At 37.6% G+C, this 23,327-nt stretch overlaps 1 protein-coding gene across 4 annotated transcripts in view; it reads right to left on the bottom strand.

Annotated features, from left to right (window-relative positions):
• Positions 1-22,395, bottom strand: part of CC1H1orf146 (chromosome C1 C1orf146 homolog) — a 51,304-nt gene extending 28,909 nt beyond the window's left edge. Inside the window, exons 1-3 of one of the 4 annotated variants that reach the window (XM_045036187.1) lie at positions 22,246-22,392; positions 11,181-11,263; positions 10,994-11,070 (exon numbers count right to left, since the gene is read on the bottom strand). The gene's annotated coding sequence lies outside the window, so the exon portion shown is untranslated. Of the gene's footprint in view, positions 1-10,993; positions 11,071-11,180; positions 11,264-22,241 lie in introns of all 4 variants that reach the window. The other 3 variants (XM_045036189.1, XM_045036188.1, XM_003990301.6) reach the window with 3 other exon arrangements.
• Positions 22,396-23,327: the final 932 nt, after the last annotated feature.

Raw genomic sequence — 23,327 nt, 5'->3', positions numbered from 1 at the left:
GAAAGAAAGAAAGAAAGAAAAGAAAAGAAAGAACAAAACAAAAAATAGGGGTGCCTGGGTGGCTCAGTTTGTTGGGCATCTGACTCTTGATTTCAGCTCAGGTCATCTTCTCACAGTGGTGAGATCACATGGGCCTCCATGCTGGGTGTGGAGCCTGCTCAAGATTCTCTCTCCCCAGGGGCCCATGGGTTGCTCAATTGGTTAAGTGTCTGACTCTTGGTTTCAGCTCAGTTCATGATCTCACAGTTATGGGTTCAAGCTAGGCATTGGGCTCCATGCTGACAGCCCAGAGCCTGATTGGGATTCTCTCCCTCCCTCTCTACCCCTCCCCTGCTCACGCTGTCTTCAAATATAAAGACAAATTCTAGAGGCAGAATGAAGGTTCGTGTCACCTTAGTGTCCAGTGAAAGGTAAAAAACTAAAACAAAAAAAAAATGTTAGGAACAAGAAAGAATATGTTAAAATACTGGGGGGGAGGGTAGATGGGGGAGGGGAGAATGCAAAAGACAAAATGGGTGCTTATGGCTTTTATGATGCAGTGAGGATGTGTAGTGTATGTGGAATATATCAAACATAAGGTATACATTCAAACCTTTTGGTAGAAGATCGATTGTATAATAGTAAAAACATAACAGGAGTTAGACCAGGGTTCTAGTCTTACCTCTAACACTGTAATCACTCAATGCCTTTAAGCCTATTTTTAACATATATATAATTACATACTATGAGATGAATAATATTGGCTTGGTGATATCCCTCAGAGTGGTTAAAAAAAAATAAAATGACATAATACATAGTAAAATACAAATATATTATTACCATCATTATTTACTTTAGTCAAACCTTTCAACAAAAACCAAACAATAAATCATTTTTATAAGACCTTCAGCACTTTTTTCAAACCAACACAAATAATCCCTTAGTAACACTTTTCTCCCTAGAGTTCCCTTCCCTTTCCTGCAGATATAAAGTGGATATTTACCTGGGCCCGATTCATTAGCTGTCATCCTGGGATTTCCCTTCACCTCTCTCCTGTGTTAGAGCCATGTTTCCCTTTCCCTGATGTATTCTTTTGTTTTGCTGAAGGATTTTTTAAATATATATATATATATATATATATATATATATATATATATATACACACACATACATATACATATATACATATATATACATATACATATATATACATATATATATATATATATATATATATATATATATATATATATCTTAAATTTACATCCAAGTTAGTTAGCATACAGTGCAATGATTTCAGGAGTAGAATCCAGTGATTCATCCCCTACATGTAACACCCAGTGGTCATCCCAACAAGCGTCTTCTTTAATGCCCCTTGCCCATCTATCCCATCCCCCCCCCACCTACAATCCCTCCAGCAACCCTGTTTGTTCTTTAAGAGTCTCTTATGTTTTGTCCTTCTCCCTGTTTTTATATTATTTTTGCTTCCCTTCCCTTATGCTCATCTGTTTTGTATCTTAAATTCCACAAGTGAAGTCATATATTTGTCTCTGACTTATTTCTCCTAGCATAATACCCTCTAGTTAGCATAATACCACACAGTTGCAAATGGCAAGACTTCATTCTTTTTGATTGCCGAGTAATACTCCACTGTATGTATGTATGTATATATATATATATATATACACAGTGGTATATATATATATATATATATATATATATATATATATATACACAGTGGTGTATATATATATATATATATATATATATATATATATATATATACATACACCACATATTCTTTATCCATTCCCCATTGATGGACATTTGGGCTCTTTGCATACTTTGGCTATTGTTGATAGTGCTGCTGTAAACATTGGGGTGCATGTGTCCCTTTGAAACAGCACACCTGTATCCTCTGCATAAATACCTAGTAGTGCAATTGCTGGGTCATAGGATAGTCCTGTTTTTAATTTTTTGAGGAACCTCCATACTGTTTTCCAGAGTGGCTGCACCAGTTTTCATTCCCACCAGCAGTACAAAAGGGCTCCTCTTTCTCGACATCCTTGCCAACATCTGTAATTGCCTGAGTTGTTATTTTTAGCCATTCTGACAGGTGTGTCGTGGTATCTCATTGTGGTTTATGAAGCATTCTTTAGTAGTTCTCTTAAAAAGATGCAAGGCAAACAGATAATATATAGATGTATTTTGAGCACTTGCATGTCTGAAAGTCTTTATTCTATCTCCATATTTGATACTTATATGTATATATGCATGTGTTTGTACTTATATACATGCTTGTGGGTGTATGTATATATACATATACATATATATCTTATTAGATATGTTTTCTTTAAGAACTTTATAAATATTACTCTACTGTCATCTAGACAACCAATGTAGCTGTGGACATACCATGTTGATTCCTATTCCTGTATAAGTGACTTATTTTTCATTTGTTTTCTCCAAAAGCTTTTATGGTACCTTCATGTTTTGGGTCTTTCTTAACCTCTAATCTTTTGAAATTTCACAACAATGTGTTTTTGGGTAGATCTTTTTACCTGAATTGTACTGAGTACTCAGCGAGCTCTTTTAATCTGGATACTCATGTTCCTCAATCCTAGAAAACTAGAATCAAATATTTAATATTCCCAATATTCTTTTGTATTTCATTTTGTTTTTGTTTTTTTTTTTTCAACTGTTATCAGTTGGGTATTAGATCTCACAGCTTGATCTTAGTCTTTTCCTGTTTTCATTTTTTTTTCTTGTCATTTTCCAGGTTATTCCCTAACCAACCTTAAAGGCTTGTTTTTTGTTTTGTTGTTTTACTATGTTTCAGCGGTTGCTCTAGAGTGTGCAATATACATTTATAACCAAGCTAAGGTTATTTTCTTTTTTTTTAATTTTCTTTCATGTTTATTTATTTCTGAGAGAGACGGAGACAGAATATGAGTGGGTTAGGGGCAGAGACAGAAGGAGACACAGAATCCAAAGCAGGCTCCAGGCTTCAAGCTGTCAGCACAGAGCCCAACATGGGGCTCAAAGTCACAGGCTGTGCGATCATGACCTGAGTCGGAGTCGGATGCTCAAGCAACTGAGCCACCCAGGCGCCCCAAGCCAAGCTTATTTTCAAATAACAGTATACCACTTCATAAATAGTACAAGTACCTTATAATAAAAAACATTCCTAAATCCACCCTCCCATCCCTTATGTCACTGCTGTCATTTTTTTTCACCTTAACATCAGCTATAACCATCAAATACATTGTTGTTACTATTATTTGGGAAAAAAACTTGTATCTATTAGATGAATTAAGGATAAGTAAGTTTTTATTTTATTTTCACGTATTCCTTCTCTATTGCTCTGCCTTTCTTTATATAGATCTGAGTTCCTGACACTATCATTTTCCTTCTCTCAAGAAATTCTTTTTCTTGTTTTAAGTTGTATGATGTTTTTATTTTCATTTTTTAAAGTTTTTATTTTAATTCCAGTTAGTTAACATAAAGTGTTCTCTCAATAAATTCTTAGCATTTCTTGAAAAACAAATCAACTGGCAGGAAAATCTCTCAATTTCTGCCTATGTGAGAAAAAAAATTATTTCTCCTTCACTTTTGAAGGAAGACAGCAGGACACAAAATTCCAGGTGGATGGTTTTATTCTCTCAATAATTTAAATATTTCACTCCACACTCTTGCTTGCATGGTTTACATCCAATTACATCCAAGACCAGGGTGCCATCCTAGATGGGTTCTGGTGAGAACATTCTTTCTAGCTTGCAGACAATTGGCCACCTTTTGCTGCATCCTCACATGGCACAGAGAGTGACAGCACCAACAAGATCTGGTGTAATGTAATTTGTGTCTTTGCTCCTCTGATAAGGTGGTTTCTTTGATATTTTATCTTTGATATTCTGTAGTCTGAGTATAATATGCCTAGGTAGTTTTTTGGCATTTATCATTGTTTGGCTTTCCCTGAGATATCTGAATCTGTGGTTTGGTGTCTGGCATTAATTTGGGGAAATGGAAATTCTTAGTCACTTCTTCAAGTATTTCTTCTCTTCCTTTCTCTTCCTTCTGTTTTTGATATTCACATTACACGTATATTGCACTTCTTCTAATTGTCCCACAGTTGGTGGACATTTTGCTCAATTGTTTTGACTTTTTTTCTCTTTGCTTTTCAGCTTTGGAAGTTTCTATTAGCATATTCTCAAGCTCAGAGATTCTTTCCTCAGCTGTGTCAATTATACTAATAAGCCCATCAAATGCATTCTTCCTGTTACATTGTCTTTTATCTCCAACATTTCTTTTTGGATTCTTACAATTTCCACCTCTCTGCTTACATTATCCATCTGTTCTTGTATATTGTTTACTTTTTCCATTAGAGCCTCCACATATAAATTATAGTTGTTTTAAATTCCTAGTCTAATAATTACAACATTCCTGCTGCATCTAGATGTGTCTGATTCTGATGTTTATGGTCTCTTCAAATTATGTTTTCTGCCTTTTAGCATGCTTTATCATTTTTTGTTTAAAGCCTAACATGACGTACTTGGCAAAAGAAACTCTGGTACACAGGCCTTTGGTGACAGTGGTAAGGTGTACAGGGAGGAGAAGCATTCCACAGTCTTATTATTAGGTCTCAGTCTTTTTGGGAGCCTGCACCCCTTAGCTGAGAATTTCACTTGTGTTTGTCCAGTATTTCCTCTGGTTAGTTGAGACAGGATGCCTGGAGGGGACTAAAGCTGGGTATTTCCCTTCTCCCACGTTGATTAGGCTATGATAAAACCCCAACAGGATTAGGTTCTGGTAAAGTAGTTTCTCTTGAGGGCAGAATTTTTAAGAACAGGATGCCTGCATTTCCCTGATGAGGAGCAACATTGAGCATCTCTTCATGTGCCTGTTGGCCATCTGGATGTCTTCTTTAGAAAAGTGTCTATTCATGTTTTCTGCCCATTTCTTCACTGGATTATTTGTTTTTTGGGTGAGGAGTTTGGGGAGTTCTTTATAGATTTGGATACTAGCCGTTTGTCCAATATGTAATTTGCAAATATCTTTTCTCATTCCTTCGGTTGCCTTTTAGTTTTGTTGATCGTTTCCTTTGCAGTGCAGAAACTTTTTATCTTCATGAGATCCCAATAGTTCATTTTTGTTTTTAACTCCCTTGCCTTTGGAGATGTGTCAAGTAAGAAATTGCTGCGGCTGAGGTCAGAGAGGTTTTTTTTCCTTTCTCCTCTAGGGTTTGATGGTTTCCTGCCTCACACGTCCTTTACCTTCACGTCCTTTATCCATTTTGAGTTTATTTTTGTGAATGGTGTAAGAAAGTGGTCTAGTTTCATTCTTCTGCATGTTGCTGTCCAGTTTTTCCAGCACCATTTGTTAAAGAGACTGTCTTTTTTCCATTGGATATTCTTTCCTGCTTTGTGAAAGATTAGTTGGCCATATTTTTGTGGGCCCAATTCTGGAGTCTCTATTCTATTCCATTGGCCTATGTGCTCAACGTCGCTCCTCATCAGGGAAATACAAATCAAAACCACACTCAGATATCACCTCACGCCAGTCAGAGTGGCTAAAATGAACAAATCAGGAGACTATAGATGCTGGAGAGGATGTGGAGAAACAGGAACCCTCTTGCACTGTTGGTGGGAATGCAAACTTGTGGAGGCACTCTGGAAAACAGTGTGGAGGTTCCTCAAAAAATTAAAAATAGACCTACCCTATGACCCAGCAATAGCACTGCTAGGAATTTACCCAAGGGATACAGGAGTGCTGGTGCATAGGGGCACTTGTACCCCAATGTTTATAGCAGCACTTTCAACAATAGCCAAATTATGGAAAGAGCCTAAATGTCCATCAACTGATAAGTGGATAAAGAAATTGTGGTTTATATACACAGAGGAATACTACGTGGCAAGAGAAAGAATGAAATATAGCCTTTTGTAGCAACATGGATGGCACTGGAGAGTGTTATGCTAAGTGAAATAAGTCATACAGAGAAAGACAGATACCATATGCTTTCACTCTTATGTGGATCCTGAGAAATTTAACAGAAGACCATGGGGGAGGGCAAGGAGAAAAAAAAAAAGTAAGGGGGGGGCCAAACTATAGGAGACTCTTAAAAACTGAGAACAAACTGAGGGTTGATGGGGGTGGGAGGGAGAGGAGGGTGGGTGATGGGTATTGAGGAGGGCACCTGTTGGGAGGAGCACTAGGTGTTGTATGGAAACCAACTTGACAATAAATTTCATATTAAAAAAAAAGAACAGGATGCTTGCATATTTCAAAATACCCCCCACCCCCAGCCCCCAACCAGAAGCACAAAGGAAGTTTTCTTCAATATTCACTGTGAGAACCTGGTAGAGCTCCTGGAGGTAGAACTCACAAAATGCGGATGCCTGCTATGGACTGATTTATGTTCCACCAAAATCACATAATGAGGCCCCAATCCTCAATGTGATGGTATTCGGAAATAGGAAGGTTTAGATGAGATCAAGAGTGTGGGCCCCTCATGATGGGATCAGCGCCCTTATAAGAAGAGATGCTAGAGCTTGCTAGTGCAGTCACTCTCTCCCTGCTATATAAGGACACAGCAAGAAGGCTATCTGCAAGCTAGGAAGCAAGTTCCTACCAGAACAGCACTAAGATGGCACCCTGATCTCAGACTTCTGGCCTACAGAACTTTAAGAAAATAAATCTCTGCTGTTTAAGCCACCCAGTCTATGGGAATGGCTATGGCAGGTCAAACTAAGATAGGGTCCCCTAATGATTTGATCTCCGCACTTACTGACACAGTGCTTTCAGGAATTCTTCAATTACACTTTAGATTTTCCTATCCCAGTACTGGTTCCTGCAGAGGTTTCTGCTTATTGGTTTCTGCTCCAATTAGGTGATTCTTTGTATCAATCTCTCTGCCTCTAAAATTTTGGGTGCAGAAGTTTGCCATGTAATCTCACTTCCCTGACAGATTTGAGAAGAGTTGTTGATTTTTCAGTTTGTTCAGCTTTTTACTTATTAATAGGATGGAGTTACTAGCTCCATGCTCTTTACATGCTGGACTGGCAACCAGAAGCCAAGAGTTTTGTTTTTTAAAATTTAAACTATCATATATACATATGATACATATACATATATATGATATATATATATATATACACATCATGTATGATATATATAATATATATCATATGATTATATATCATATATATGATATATATAGGGAGACAGAGGAAGATGGAGGGAGACAGAGAAAGAGGGAGAGAGGGAGAGAGAGAAGCTGGGCTCACCAGAAGTGGAACTCATGTTTTTGCGGGAAGCAGGGCTTGTGCTTACCTGACACAGGGCTCGTGCTCACCCAAAGCAGAGTTCATGCTCATGAACTGTGACATTACCTGAAGTCAAATGCTTAATGACTGAGCCACTCAGGTGTCCCACCCAATTGAGAAATTGTCTCAATTTCTTTCTCTCCACTCCTCCCCCACTTGTGCTCCCTCTCAAAATAAATCAATAAACTTTAAAAAGAGAGTTCTGTCTACTATACTATAGTCTGCTGGGTGTGCAATAGCATTATGTCTTTTTAAAAAATTTTTGTTTACATTTATTTATTTTTGATAGAGACAGAGCACAAGTGGGGGAGGGGCAGAGAGAGAGAGGGAGACACAGAACCGGAAGCAGGCTCCAGGCTCCGAACTGTCAGCACAGAGCCCAATGTGGGGTTCGTACTCACAAACCCCAACATCATGACCTGAGCCGAAGTCGGACACTTAATCAACTGAGCCACCCAGGCGCCCCAACATTATGTCTTAAAAAATGTACATATCTTAATTAAAAAATACTTTTTTGGCTTGCCTGGGTGGCTCAGTCATTTAAGCATCTGACTTCAGCTCAGGTCATGATCTCATAGCTCCTGAGTTCCAGCCCCATGTTGGGTTCTGTGCTGACAGCTCAGAGCCTGGAGTCTGCTTCAGATTCTGTCTCCTCTCTCTGTCCCTCCCCTGCTCATGCTCTGTCTGTCTGTCTGTCTGTCTCTCTCTCTCAAAAATAAACATTAGAAAAACAAAATACTTTTTGCTAAAAATGCTAACCGTAATCTTGAGCTTTCAGTGAATGTCATCTTTTTGCTGGAGAAGGGTCTTTCCTCAATGTTGATGGTTGTTGACTTACCAGGATAGTGGCTGCTGAAAGTTTGTCTGGCTGTGGCAATTTCTTAAAATAAGACAAGGAAGTCTGCCATACTGATTTACTCTTGTGTTCAGAAACCATTTACCTATAGCACATGATGCTGTCTGATAACATTTTATTGACAGTAGATCTTTCAAAATTGGAGTCAGTCCTTTCAAACCCTGCTGCTGCTTTATTAACTAAGTTTATGTAATATTCTAAATCCTCTGTTGTCATTTCAACCACCTGCACAGCAACTTTGCCAGGAGTAGATTCCATCTCAGGAAACCACTTTCTGTGCCCATTCTTAAGAAGTACGTTCTCAAGAACACCTGGGTGGCTCAGTCGGTTAAGCATTTGACTCTTGACTTCGGCTCAGGTCTTAATCTCATGGTTCGTGGAGTCGAAGCCCATGTCAGGCTCTGCACTGATGACGTGGATCCTGCTTGGGATTCTCTCTCTTCTCTCTCTCTCCCCTTCCCCCTGATTGCATGCTCCCTCTTTCAAAATAAATAAACTTAAAAAATAAAAGAAACAACTCCTCAGTGAAAGTCTTTCAGTCATTGATTGCAGCCATTGAGTCACATATTCAGGCTCTACTTCTCATTCTACTTCTCTTGCTATTTCCACCATATCTGCAATTATTTCCTCCAATGAAGTCCTGAACCCCTCCACTATCTATGAGGGTAATAATCAGCATCTTGCAAACTCTGGTTCATGTTGATATTTTGACCCCTTCCCATGAATCATGAATGTTCTTAGTGGGATCTAGAATGGCGACTCCTTTCCAGAAGTTTTTCAACCAACTTTGCCGAGATCCATCAGAAGAATCACTATTTACAGCAACTGTAGCCTTATGAAATGCATTTCTCATAGTAAGATTTGAAAGTCGAAATTACTCCTTGATCTATGAGTTGCACAACAGATGTGTCAGTAGTCAAGAAAACAACATTAATCTCACTGTACATCTCAAAACCCTTGGGTGATCAGGTGCAATGCCAATGAGCAGTAATATTTTAAAAAAACTTTTTTTCCGAGTGGTACATCTCAAAAGTAGGTTTGAAATATTCAGTAAACCATGCTATAAACAGATGTGCCATCACTCAGATCTGTTGTTCCATTTATACAGCACAAGCACAGATTTAGCACAATTCTTAAAAGCCCTAAGATTTTCAGAATGGCAAATGACCACTGGCTTCAACTTCAAATCATCAGCTGCATTAGCCCCTAACAAGAAAGTCAGCCTATCTATCCTTTGGCACTGTGAAGCCAGGTATTGACTTCCACTGACTTCTCTCTAGGTGACAAAGTCCTAGATGGCATCTCCTTCCAATACAAGGCTGTTAGTTACATCTACATTCTGTTGTTTATGTAGCCACCTTCATGAATTATCTTAGCTAGATCTTCTAGATAACTTGCTGCAGCTTCTACATCAGCATCTGCTCCTTCACCTTCTACTTTAAAAAAAATTGTTAATGTTTATTTATTTTTGAAAGAGAGAAAGAGAGACAGAGAGATGGGGGGGTGGGGGGGGGCGGGGCTCAGAGAGAGAGGGAGACACAGAATCTGAAGCAGGCTCCAGGCTCCAAGCTGTCAGCACAGAGCCCAATGTGGGGCTCAAACTCGCAAACTGCAAGATCATGACCTGAGCTGAAGTTGGACACTTAATCAAGTAAGCCACCCAGGCACCCCCACCTTGAACTTTTATGGAGAGGTCTTTTCTTACATCTCATGAACCAACTTCTGCTAGCTTCAAACTTTTACTTCTGCAGCCTCCTGGCCTTTCTTAGTCTTCACACAATTGAAAAGAGTTAGGGCCTTGCTCTGGATTAGGAATTTAAGGGACTATAGTAGTTAGTTTCATCTATTCAGCTCACTAAAACTTTTTCCTTATCAGTAAAAAAAGGCTATTTTGCTTTCTTATCATTTGTGTGTTGACTGGAATAGCACTCTTAATTTCCTTCACAAACTCTTTCTTTTCATTCATAACCTGGCTAACTGGTTAACTACAAGAAGCCTAACTTTCAGCCCATCTTGGCCTTTTGACATGCCTTCCTCGTTAAGCTTAGTTATTGCTAGCTTTCAATTTAAGGTGAGGTGTGTGGACTCTTCGTTTCACATGAACACTCAGAGTCCACTGTAGGGTTACTGACTGGCCTAATTTCAATATTGTTGTGCCTCAGGGAATAGAGAAACCCAAGGGAGAATGGTGGGGAACGGCTGGATGGCAGAACAGTCAGAACAAACATGACATTTATCATTTAGTACAGCAGACACAAGCAAGACCATTGGAGAGCCTGGTTCTGGAGACCCAGAGGGATTGCACTACAGGGCACCATAGGACATCTTCTACATGAGGCTACTTCTTTCAAGACCACGAGACGTAAGTGACTTACCTAATACATAGAAACAAAAACTGATAATTAGACAAAAAAGAGACACAAGATATGTCTCAAATGAAAGAACAAGACAAAATCATAGTAAATGAACTAAATGAAACAGAGATAAAGAATTCAAAGTAATGATCATAAAAATACAACTTGAAAAAAGACAGCAATCTCAGTAACAACCTCAACAAAGAGACATAAAATATAAAAAAGAACTAGTCAGAACTTAAAAATTCAATAACTGAAATAAAAAAATACACTAGAGAGAATCAACAAACAGATTAGAGGATACAGAAGAAAGGATCAGTGATCTGGAGGACAGAGTAATGGAAAGCAACCAAGTTTAATAGCAAAAAGAGTAATAACAAATGAAAATAGGTTAAAGGAACTCAGCAATATCATCAAGTAGAGTAACACTCCCATTACAGAGATCCTGGAATGAACAGATAAAGAGTAAGGGGCAGAAAACTTACCTAAAAAAAATAACAGATGAAAAGTTCCCTACTCTGGAAAAGAAAACAGCCTTCCAAGTCCAGGAAGTACAGCCAGCCTATATAAAGGTAAACCCAAGTTAGTACACACCAATACACATATTTAGAACAGCAAAAATAATGATAGAGAATTTTAAAAGGAGCAAGAAAAAAGAAAACAGTTACATACAAGGAAAATGCCAGAAAGCTATCAGTTGATTTTTGGAAGAAACTTTGCAGACCAGACTGGAGAGGCAGGACACATTCAAAGTGCTGAAAGGAAAAAAACCTATGTGAAGAATACTCTACGCAGCAAGTTTATCACTCAGAACAGAAGGAGAGGTTGTAAGATCCTCTGACAAAAGTTAAAGATGTTCATCACCATTAAATTAGCTTTACAAAAAATGTTTAAGATAATTCTTTAAGAAGAAAGAAAAGGCCATAAGTGGAAAAAAAATATGAAAGGAAATAAATTCATAGATAAAATCAAACATAAAGGCAGATTAATAATTTATAAAGCCAATGTGGACATTAAAACACAATAGTAGTGAAATCAATTATACTGATAAAAATTGGTCAAAGGATATACAAAATAAAAAGATGTAGCATATGACAACATATACCTAAAATATGGAGTAGGGAGTAAAAATTTAGTGCTTTTAGAATGTGTTCAAACTTAAGCAACCATCACATTGATATAGACTGCTATAACATAAGAAGTTATAATATGAACCCAATGGTAACAACAAATCTAAAGTCTAGGAGGAGCCAAGATGGCAGAACAGCATGGAAGTTTTTTGTGTGTCTCGTGTCCATGAAATACAGCCAGACCAACACTAAACCATCCTACACACCTAGAAAACTGACTGGAGGATTAACACAACAATCTGCACAACCTGAACCACATAATTCAGCAGAAAGAGAAAAAATTCATTTTTATCTTCAATTTTTATTAAAAATGTTTTTAATTTTTTTACTATATTTTTTACTCTTGTGTAAATTTTTTCAAATTTATCTTACGTCCATCATTTTTTTTTTTTTTTTTTTTTTTTTAATTTTTTTTTTCAACGTTTATTTATTTTTGGGACAGAGAGAGACAGAGCATGAACGGGGGAGGGGCAGAGAGAGAGGGAGACACAGAATCGGAAACAGGCTCCAGGCTCCGAGCCATCAGCCCAGAGCCCGACGCGGGACTCAAACTCACGGACCGTGAGATCGTGACCTGGCTGAAGTCAGACGCTTAACCGACTGCGCCACCCAGGCGCCCCGTCCATCATTTTCTTTTAGTCTACTTCAATGTATTCACCTTTTCAAATTTTCAAACGATTTCTTTTTCTTTTTCTTTTTTCCTTTTTGTTTTTCTTTTCCTTGAATGCAGAAAGAGAAAAACCTCATTTTTATGTTCAATTTCTATTAAAAATATTTTTAATTTTTTTACTATATTTTTTGCTTTTATGTAAATTTTTTCAAATTCTATATTACTTGCATCATTTTAGTCTACTACAGTGTATGCACTTGTTCAAATATTCAAACGATTTTTTCTTTTTTTCTTTTTGTTTCTTTTCTTTTTCTTGAATACAGAAAGAGAAAAAATTATTTATTTTTAATTTTTATTAAAAATATTTTAAATTTTTTTCTACTATATTTACTTTTATGTAATTTTTTTCAAATTCTATTTTACTCCCATCATCTCATTTTAGTCTACTTCAGTGTATTAATTTTTTCAAATTCTCAAACGATTTCCTTTCCTGCCCCCCCCTTTTTTTCTCTAATCTGTCAAACTACTTTCAACACCCACCAAAACACACCTAGGATCTAGCATCATTTATTCAATTTTTGTGTGTGTGTGTTTAATTTTTAAATTTTAGTATTTTTTAAATTTTAATATTTTTTTAATTTTTATTTTTCTACCTCATTAATTCCTTTTCTCCCTTCAAAATGACAAACAAAGGAATTCACCCCAAAAGAGAGAGCACAAAGAAATGACAGCCAGAGATTTAACCAACACAGATACAAGCAAGATGTCTGAACCAGAATTTAGAATCACGATAATAAGAATCCTAGCTGGAGTCGAAAATAGATTAGAATCCCTTTCTGCAGAGATAAAAGAAGTAAAAAATAGCCAGAATGAAACTCAAAATGCTATAACTGAGCTACAATCATGGATGGATGCAGCGGTGGCAAGGATGGATAAGGCAGAACAGAGAATCAGTGATATAGAGGACAAACTTATAGAGAATAATGAAGCAGAAAAAAAAGAGGGAGCTTAAGGCAAAAAAGCATGATTTAAGAATTAGAGAAATCAGTGACTCATTAAAAAAGAACAAGATCAGAATCATAGGGGTCCCAGAAGAGGAAGAGAGAGAAATAGGGGTAGAAGGGTTATGTGAGCAAATCATAGCAGAAAACTTTCCTAACCTGGGGAAAGACACAGATATCAAAACCCAGGAAGCACATAGGACCCCCATTAGATTCAACAAAAACTGACCATCAACAAGGCATATCATAGTCAAATTCACAAAATAGTCAGTCAAGGAGAGAATCATGAAAGCAGCAAGGGAAAAAAAGTCCCTAACATACAAGGGAAGACAGATCAGGTTTGCAGCAGACCTATCCACAGAAACTTGGCGGGCCAGAAAGGAGTGGCAGGATATATTCAGTGTACTGAATCAGAAAAATATGCAGCCAAGAATTCTTTATCCAGCAAGACTGTCATTCAAAATAGAAGGAGAGATAAAAAGTTTCCCAGACAAACAAAAATTAAAGGAGTTTGTGACCACTAAACTAGCCCTGCAAGAAATTTTAAGGGGAACTCTTTGAGGGGAAAAAAGATGAAAAAAAAAATATATATATATATATAAATACCGAAAGCAACAAAGATTATAAAGGACCAGAGAACCACCAGAAACTCCAACTCTACAAACATCATAATGGCAATAAATTCATATCTTTCAGTACTCACTCTAAACGTCAATGGTCTCAATGCTCCAATCAAAAGACATAGGGTAACAGAATGGATAAGAAAACAAAATCCATCTATATGCTGTTTACAAGAGACCCACTTTAGACCTAAAGACACCTTAAGATTGAAAATAAGAGGATGGAGAACCATTTATGATGCTAATGGTCAACAAAAGAAAGCCGGAGTAGCCATACTTATATCAGACAATCTAGACTTTAAAATAAAGGCTGTATCAAGAGATGCAGAAGGGCATTATATTATAATCAAGGGCTCTATCCACCAAGAAGACCTAACAATTGTAAACATTTATGCACCAAATGTGAAAGCACCCAAATATATAAATCAATCACAAACATAAAGAAACTCATTGACAGTAATATCATAATAGGAGACTTCAACACCCTACTCACAGCAATGGACAGATCATCTAATCAAAAAATCAACAAGGAAACAATGGCTTTGAATGACACACTGGACCAGATGGACTTAACAGATATATTCAGAACATTTCATCCTAAAGCAGCAGCATATACATTCTTCTCCAGTGCACATGGAACGTTCTCCAGAATAGACCATATACTGGGATACAAATAAGCCCTAAGTAAGTACAAAAAGACTGATATCATACTGTGCATATTTTCAGACCACAATGCTATGAAACTCGAAATCAACCACAAGAAAAAATTTGGAAAGGTAACAAATACTTGGAGACTGAAGAACATCCTACTAAAGAATGAATGGGCTAACCAAGCAGTTAAAGGAAATTAAAAAGTATATGGAAGTCAATGAAAATGATAACACCACAACCCAAAACCTCTAGGACACAGCAAAGGCAGTCCACAAGAGGAAAGTATATAGCAATCCAGGCCTTCCTAAAGAAGGAAGAAAGATCTCAGATATACAACCTAACCTTATGCCTTAAGGAGCTGAAAAAAGAACAGCAAATAAAACCCAAAACCAGCAGAAGACAGGAAATAATAAAGATTAGAGCAGAAATTAGTGCTATCGAAACCAAAAAAAAAAAAAAAAAAAAAAAAAACAGAACAGATCAATGAAACCAGAATCTGGTCTTTGAAAGAATTAACAAAATTGATAAACCACTAGCCAGTTTGATCAAAAAGAAAGAGGAAAGGACAAGAACACATAAAATCAAGAATGAAAAAGAAGCGATCAAAACCAATACAGCAGAAATAAAAACAGTAAGAGAATATTATGAGCAATTATATGCTAATAAAATGGGCAATCTGGAAGAAATGGACAAATTCCTAGAAACATATACACTACCAAAACTAAACAGGAAGAAATAGAAAATTTGAACAGACCCAAAACCAGTAGGGAATTCGAATTGGTAATTAAAAATCTCCCAAAACACAAGAGTCCAGGGCCATATGGCTTTCCAGAGGAATTCTACCAAACATTTAAGGAAGAGTTAACACCTATTCTCTTGAAGCTGTTCCAAAAAATAGAAATGGAAGGAAAACTTCCAAACTCTTTCTATGAAACCAGCATTACCCTGATTCCAAAACCAGACAGAGACCCCACTAAAAAGGAGAACTATAGACCAATTTCCCCGATGAATACGGAGGCAAAAATCCTCAACAAGATAGTAGCCAACCGGATCCAACAATACATTAAAAAAATTATTCACCACGACCAAGTGGGATTTATACCACTTTATACTGGGATGCAGGGCTGGTTCAATATTCACAAAACAATTACCGCGATTCATCACATCAATAAAAGAAAGGACAAGAACCATATGATCCTCTCAATAGATGCAGAGAAAGCATTTGACAAAATACAGCATCCTTTCTTGATAAAAAATGTCAAGAATAGGAAAGAAGGAGCATACCTCGAGATCATAAAAGCCATATATGAACGACCCAATGCTAATATCATCCTCAATGGAGAAAAACAGAGCTTTCCCCCTAAGGTCAGGAACAAGACAGGGATGTCCACTCTCGCCACTGTTATTCAACATAGTATCGGAAGTCTTAGCCTCTGCAATCAGACAACACAAAGAAATAAAAGGCATCCGAACTGGCCAGGAGGAGGTCATACTTTCACTCTTCGCAGATGACACGATAGTCTATACGGAAAACTCAAAAGATTCCACCAAAAAAACTGCTAGAATTGGTTCATGAATTCAGCAAAGTGGTAGGATATAAAATCAATGCACAGAAACCAGTTGCATTCTTATACACCAACAATGAAGCAAAAGAAAGAGAAATCAAGGAATCAATTCCATTTACAGTTGCACAAAAAACCATAAAATACCTGGGAATAAATGTAACCAAAGAGGTAAAAAACCTATACTCTGAAAACTATAGAAAACTTATGAAAGACATTGAAGAAGACACAAAAAAATGGAAAAAGATTCCATGCTCCTGGATAGGAAGAACAAATATTGTTAAAATGTCAATACTACCCAAAGCAATCTACATATTCAGTGCAATCCCTATCAAAATAACACCAGCATTCTTCACAGAGCTAGAACAAATAATCCTAAAATTTGTGTGGATAGCCATAATAGCCAAAGTGATCTTGACAAAGAAAACCAAAGCAGGAGGCATCACAATCCCAGACTTCAAGCTATACTGCAAAGCTGTAATCATCAAGACAGTATGGTACTAGCACAAGAAAAGACACTCAGATCAAAGGAACAGAATAGAGAACGCAGAAATGGACCCACAAACGTATGGCCAACTAATCTTTGACAAAGCAGGAAAGAATATCTAATGGAATAAAGACAGTCTCTTCAGCAAGTGGTGATGGGAAAAATGACATGCAGAAGAATGAACCTGGACCACTTTCTTACACCATACACAAAAATAAACTCAAAATGGATGAAAGACAAGACAGGAAACCATCAAAATCCTGGAGGAGAAAGCAGGCAAAAACCTCTTTGACCTGGAGGCAAGGGAAACAAACACCTCTGGAGGCAAAGGAAACAAAAGCAAACATGAACTACTGGGACCTCATCAAAATAAAAATCTTCTGCACAGCGAAGGAAACAATCAGCAAAACTAAAAGGCAACCGACAGAATGGGAAAAGATATTTGCAAATGACATATCAGATAAAGGGGTAGTATCCAAAATCTATGAAGAAATTATCAAACACAACACCCAAAAAACAAAGAATCCAGTAAAGAAATAGGCAAAAGACACGAATAGACACTTCTCCAAAGAAGACATCCAGATGGCCAACAGGCACATGAAAAAATGCTCAACATCACTCATCGTCAGGGAAATACAAATCAAAACCACAATGAGATACCACTTTACACCTGCCAGAATGGCTAACATTAACAACTCAGGCAGCAACAGATGCTGGCGAGAATGTGGAGAAATAGGTTCTCTCTTGCATTGCTGGTGGGAATGCAAGCTGGTGCAGACACTCTGGAAAACAGTGTGAAGGTTCCTCAAAAAATTAAAAATAGAACTACCCTACAACCCAGCAATTGCACTACTAGGAATTTACCCAAGGGACACGGAGTGCTGGTGCATAGGGGCACTTGTACCCCAATGGTTACAACAGCACTTTGAACAATAGCCAAATTATGAAAAGAGCCTAAATGTCCATCAACTGATGAGTGGATAAAGAAACTGTGGTTTATATACACAAAGGAATACTACTTGCCAATGAGAAAGAATGAAATACGGCCTTTTGTAGCAACGTGGATGGAACTGGAGAGTGTTATGCTAAGTGAAATAAGTCATATAGAGAAAGACAGATACCATATTTCCACTCTTATGTGGATCCTGAGAAACTTAAAAGAAGACCATGGGGGAGGGGAAGGAGAAAAAAAAAAGTTAGAGAGGGAGAGAGCCAAACCATAAGAGACTCTTAAAAACTGAGAATAAACTGAGGGTTGCTGAGTGGGAGAAAGGGGGGGTGGGTGATGGGCACTGAGGAGGGCAACTGTTGGGAGGAGCACTGGGTGTTGTATGGAAACCAATTTGACAATAAATTTCATATTAAAAAAAATTAAAAAGAGTTAACAATATTTGTTCTTCCAATCCATGAGCATGGAATGTCTTTCCATTTCTTTGTGTTGTCTTCAATTTCTTTCATCAGTGTTTTATAGTTTTCAAAGTATACATCTTTCATTTCCTTGGTTAGGTTTATTTCTAGGTATCTTATTATTTTAGTGAAATTGTAAATGGGATTGTTTTCTTAATTTCTTTTTCTACTACTTCATTATTGGTATATTGAAATGCAAGATTTCTGTATACGGATTTTGTATCCTGTGATTTTACTGAATTTGGTTATCAATTCTAGCAGGTTTTGGCACAATCTTTCATAAAGATTTTATAAAGAGTATCATGTCTTCTGCAAATATGAAAGTTTTATTTCTTCCTTACCAACTTACATGTCTTTTCTTTTTCTTGTCTGCTTGCTGTGGCTAGAATGTCCAGTACCATGTTGTATATAAGTGGTGACAGTAGACATTTTTTCTTTTTGTTCCTGGCCTTAGGAGAAAAGCTCTCAGTTTTTCCCCATTGAGAATGATGTTAGCTATAAGTTTTTCACATATGGCCTTTATTATGTTATGTTCCCTCTAAACCTACTTTGCTGAGGGTTTTTATCATGAATGCTGTACTTTGTCAACAATTAGAGATTGCTGGGGTAGTCTTCAATGGGCCCCCAGTGTGCCTGAAGGTTTTTTCTGAAATGCCAAGAACATAAGGCCCTGACTCTATCCAGGTCATTTTTCATTTGCAATGAGCAACACTGAGAAATGCAGTAAGCAAGCTTGTCACTGCTTATTAATAAGTGTTCTCTTTGTTAATGTAACCAACTGCATGTGTCCATCTAGGTCCACTTCTGTTATTCCAACACATCTACCCACTTTGGGATTTGGGAGCCAAGGAAAACCATGAGGAACCTAAACCTTTGGCTACTACTTTTGCCATGATTTTTAAAGCCTGTTCCTCGTCCAGGCATCATGTATGTATATTCTGCCAGCATCAATTAAACAATACCAGGTCAACTTGTTAGCTTACAAGTAGGATAAAATTTCAGACTTTTCAGAGTTCTTGATAGGCATTATCTACTAAAGTTGGAAGATACACACCTAGCAATTGCACTTGTAAGTTTATATTGGAAAGAAATGCATGCAACATGTATTAAAAGATTTGTACAAGAATGTTCATAACAGCATTTTAAAAGTTCATTCTTCATACTTTTGCTTAAATTTCTTTTTTAATCTTTCGAGGCTAGAATGATCCATGTGGTAATGGATTAGTGTTGGCAACACTCTTATGAAATCACTATTAGCTTAATAGAGATACAACTGAACATATATAAAAATACTTACAGATAGGTGGACATAGATAGACTAGTACATACACATGTATATATCTCTTTGCTTTGTTATCTGAGAGGGGCCTAAAATAAATGATACCTTCTCAGAAACAATCACACCTAGCAGCCAGATTTTTTTTTTTTAATGTTTATTTATTTTTAAGGGAAACAGCTAGAACTTGAGCAGGGGTGGGGCAGAGAGAGGGAGACACAGAATCCAAAGCAGGCTCCAGGCTCCCAGCTGTGAGCACAGAGCCTGATGTAGGGCTCAAACTCATGAACTGTGAGATCATGACCTAAGTCAAAGTCGGGTGCCTAACTGACTGAGTCACCCAGGTGCCTCAGACTTTGGTTTCTAATACTTTTCTCTAATAAAAAGAACTGGAGATCCCTGGGAGAAATGGTGAAAAGAAGTGGGACAAGAAATATACAAGCTGAGCCTAGGGTATTTTGTAGTGCCAGAAAGGAAGGAAGTGATTAAAAACAAAAACAAAGTGGGTCACCTGGGTGGTTCAGTCAGTTGAGTGTCTGACTTTTGATTTTGGCTCAGGTCATGATCCCACGGTCACAGGATTGAGCCCTACATTGGGTTCCATAGTGAGTATGGAGCCTGCTTAAGATTCTTTCCCTCTCTCTCTCTTCCTTTATCCCCCTCCCTATCTCGTGTGCATGTGCACTTTTTCTCTCTCTCAGAAATAAATTTAAAAAAACAAAGGAAAAACTAAAACTGAGAGAAGTATGTCAAAAAGAGTAGAGGAATCACCTGAAAGAGATTCCTATGGCTAAAGCTGGAACAATCTGAGTAGCAAAATAAGTAAAATTATAATAAAATAATATTAAATTATATTAATAATATAAAAGTCATAACATTTATCATATTTCAAACTATAAAACAAAAAGTCACACATCCATACTGATTAAAATGAATTAAAAAATTAACAAATGGGGGAGAGGCGACAAATCTCCTGACAATGTCTTCAAGACACATTGGAGAAACATGACAGGTAGAAGACATTGGAAAAACATGACAGGTACTACCTCAGCCAGGTGGTCAAAGTCTACACCAATAGCTATAAATCACACTGATAGTATGTACCAATGATACAATGTAACCTTCTTCTCAATAATCTATAATCTTAGTCCTAAAGTGAGAAACACACCAAATTCCAGTAATTGAGCAACCTACAAAACACCTGACCAGCACTCCTCAAAGTCATCAAGGTTATCAAAAACAAAGAAAGTCTGAGAAACTGTCACCTCCAAGAGGAACCTAAGAAAACATTAAAATTAAATGTGATTTGGTATAGTGACAGGAATCCTAGAACAGAAAAAAAAAAGGACATTAAGTTAAAACTACAGAAATCAGAATAAACTTTAGTTAATAATAATGTAACAATATTGGTTCATTAATTGTGACAAATGTACCATACTAATATAAAACGTTAGTAATAGGGGAAACTAAAACAGTATGTGGGAATACTGTGGGTTTTGCCTCAATTTCTCTGTAAATATAAAACTATTGTAAAAAAATGAAGTCTATTAAAACAAACATACAAACAAACAAACAAACAAAAAACCTACTTCTCTTTCAAAGCCCATTAGAAATGCTGTCTCCTGCAAGAAACTATCCCTGGGCCCCTCAAACTTAAATGAGACCTCTCCTTCCTCAGAATCCACCTTAGAATATCTCGGTTGAGCACCTATCACATTTTGTCCAACAAAATTATTTATAAACATATTTCATTTCCCCTAAAACATAAGCATCCTAATCTCAACCAAATATCTACTTTTTCATGTTACTTAATATAAAATTAGTTCAAAGCAAAATTTAGAAACCAACTAATCCAGATGAAAGTCACTTTCAGTTTGCGGTGAGTTAGTTATCTCCTAAGGCAGTTTCATTCCACTTTTGAATGACTCTAATAATTAGAAAGTTCTTCCTGCTGGGTTGAAGCCAAATGTTCTATAATTTCCTCATTTGTTGTACGAATAGTACTTTATCTCCAGCACCTGGCAGAAGTAGACACTCAAAAAATACTTGTTTTTGGATGAGTAAATGGTTAGCTGGTTAAAGGAAGGACTGCAACTTCTATTACCCCTCCCATACAATTCACTGTGTAGCTAACGATCATCCTCCTGATAATACACACATAATATATAGCCATTTAATTATTCACACCGTTATTGTAGGTTTTATAAACAATTTAAGTAAAGCTATGAGAGGTTTGTTAATTTTGTGCACTTCTAATAAGTGAGAAAGGAACTGGGGTCCGCAGATCCCTACGAGTGTACAATTAACGAATAGAAATGAGGCAATCAGGGCTGCGGCAGTAAGGCTCCTTCAGTATCTCTGGGGAAACGCCCCCCGGGCGAGCAGCCACTGGGGGGGGGGGGGGGGGGGAGGGGCTCATCCACTCCAGAGCTCCGCAACTCTGGGCAAATCCCTTCACCTCCACTTGGCCTGCTTCCTCGTCTGAAAATAAAAAGCTCACACGCTCTTAAGGCATTACCCCGTTCCAAGTCCCTAGGATTCTGGGCTATGAGGCTTTTGTTTGTTTTCCCCAAGTTTTCAAATTCAAATCAACTTAACATTCCACAAAAATCTCCTGTAAATCGCGTTCCCGCTCAGTCTCCTTAACTGACAAGTGAGAGGTTGGACCACAACTATCTTCACGGCGGCTTCCGTTCTTAAGAGTCTTCCTACCAGGATACAAACAATACCTAAAGTAAATATAAATCCGCAGACTTGACTACAAGGGTTCCGAAAAGGAAGGTTCTACAACCCTGTAGGAAAAAACCTCAGGAAACCCCGTTCCATATGACTCTCAAAAAGAAAGGATGGTGGGGAGGATTCTCTCTCACGTCTCCAAATCTCTGAGGTAAAGACTGGACCCGGCAAGTCTGAGGAAAAAAAACACCCTGGCAGGAGAATGAAAAAAAAAAAACGTGAAGAGCGTGGTCCGCAGTGGCTGTAAACACACCTACCCGACCAGCAAGTCAGTGGTGCCACGTCACCTCCCCAACTTCCAGAACTTTCCAAGAGTAGCGGAAGTACGGTGGCAGAGCAGAGAAGCACAGCCGTCTTGGTGGCCGCCCCAGCCGCAGGACTTGCTTTTCACTTGCTGCGCTTCCGCGCAGCCGCAGACCTTGCTAACTTTGGCCCCGCCTTTTCTGATCATTAAATGGCAAGATTTGAAGGAGCCAGGAAGTGGTTAGGAGAAAGTAAGTTTGTTTGTTTGTTTGTTTGTTTGTTTGTTTGTTTGTTTTTGAATTGTTTTTTACGTTTGACTTACTTGCCTGGAGTTAATTTTTCACAATTTTTTAAAATTTAGGCTCAATTCTTTTACTCTTATTATTGACAACATAAGGTCACAGTGACCTCAGGTATATCCAAATTATGAAAAAATACTCACTTTTTTATTAGTAGCTGTAACTGTAACATATAGAAGCCTGTGTGTTTGCTCTTTTGGAATCCATTGTTTTCAACCTAACTGAAACTCAGCAAATTATTATGCGCTGGTGTCACAATTGTAAAAATCGAAAAAGAAAAAGCCACCACTTGTCTAGAGCTTAATGGTTAGGATGCAAAACTATGTCTTCCTTAGTAAAATATGTATTGCTGGGAAGAAAAATAGTGCTCCAGAAAAAATCCTTTGGAGCACACTTATAATATGGATTCATTATTCCCTACAGTAACTATTTTGTAAATTTTGACTTGTATATCTGATATTATTAAAATTAGGGGCACTCTTTTGCTGCCCCTGTTGGACAGTTTGTTAAAGCCAGGACAGGGCAGGTCAGATTAATCAAGACCTGACTCCAGCCACACCTGTGGATTTGGGCACTCAAGGAATTGACTCAGCTGCTGGTGGGAGCAGGAAGGTTAGGTTGCCAGAGGACCCTTCTTGGAAGGCCCTCATGTTTCTAGCTGGCTGATTGTAAAGGGGTAGGAGAGACATCCAAGAGTGAACTGCCGAGGCTCCCAACAAGTAAGAGTGCAGGATAGCCTTCCCTTTCTACCTGTAATACCACAAGGAGATTTAGCTGGAATGAGAGCAGAGACTCTA

This window comes from Felis catus, chromosome C1 (genome assembly GCF_018350175.1).
Source record: "Felis catus isolate Fca126 chromosome C1, F.catus_Fca126_mat1.0, whole genome shotgun sequence".
NCBI classification, from domain to species: Eukaryota; Metazoa; Chordata; class Mammalia; order Carnivora; family Felidae; genus Felis; species Felis catus.
The sequence above is the reverse complement of the archived record's forward strand: the minus strand, read 5'-3'. Positions and strand labels throughout refer to the sequence as shown.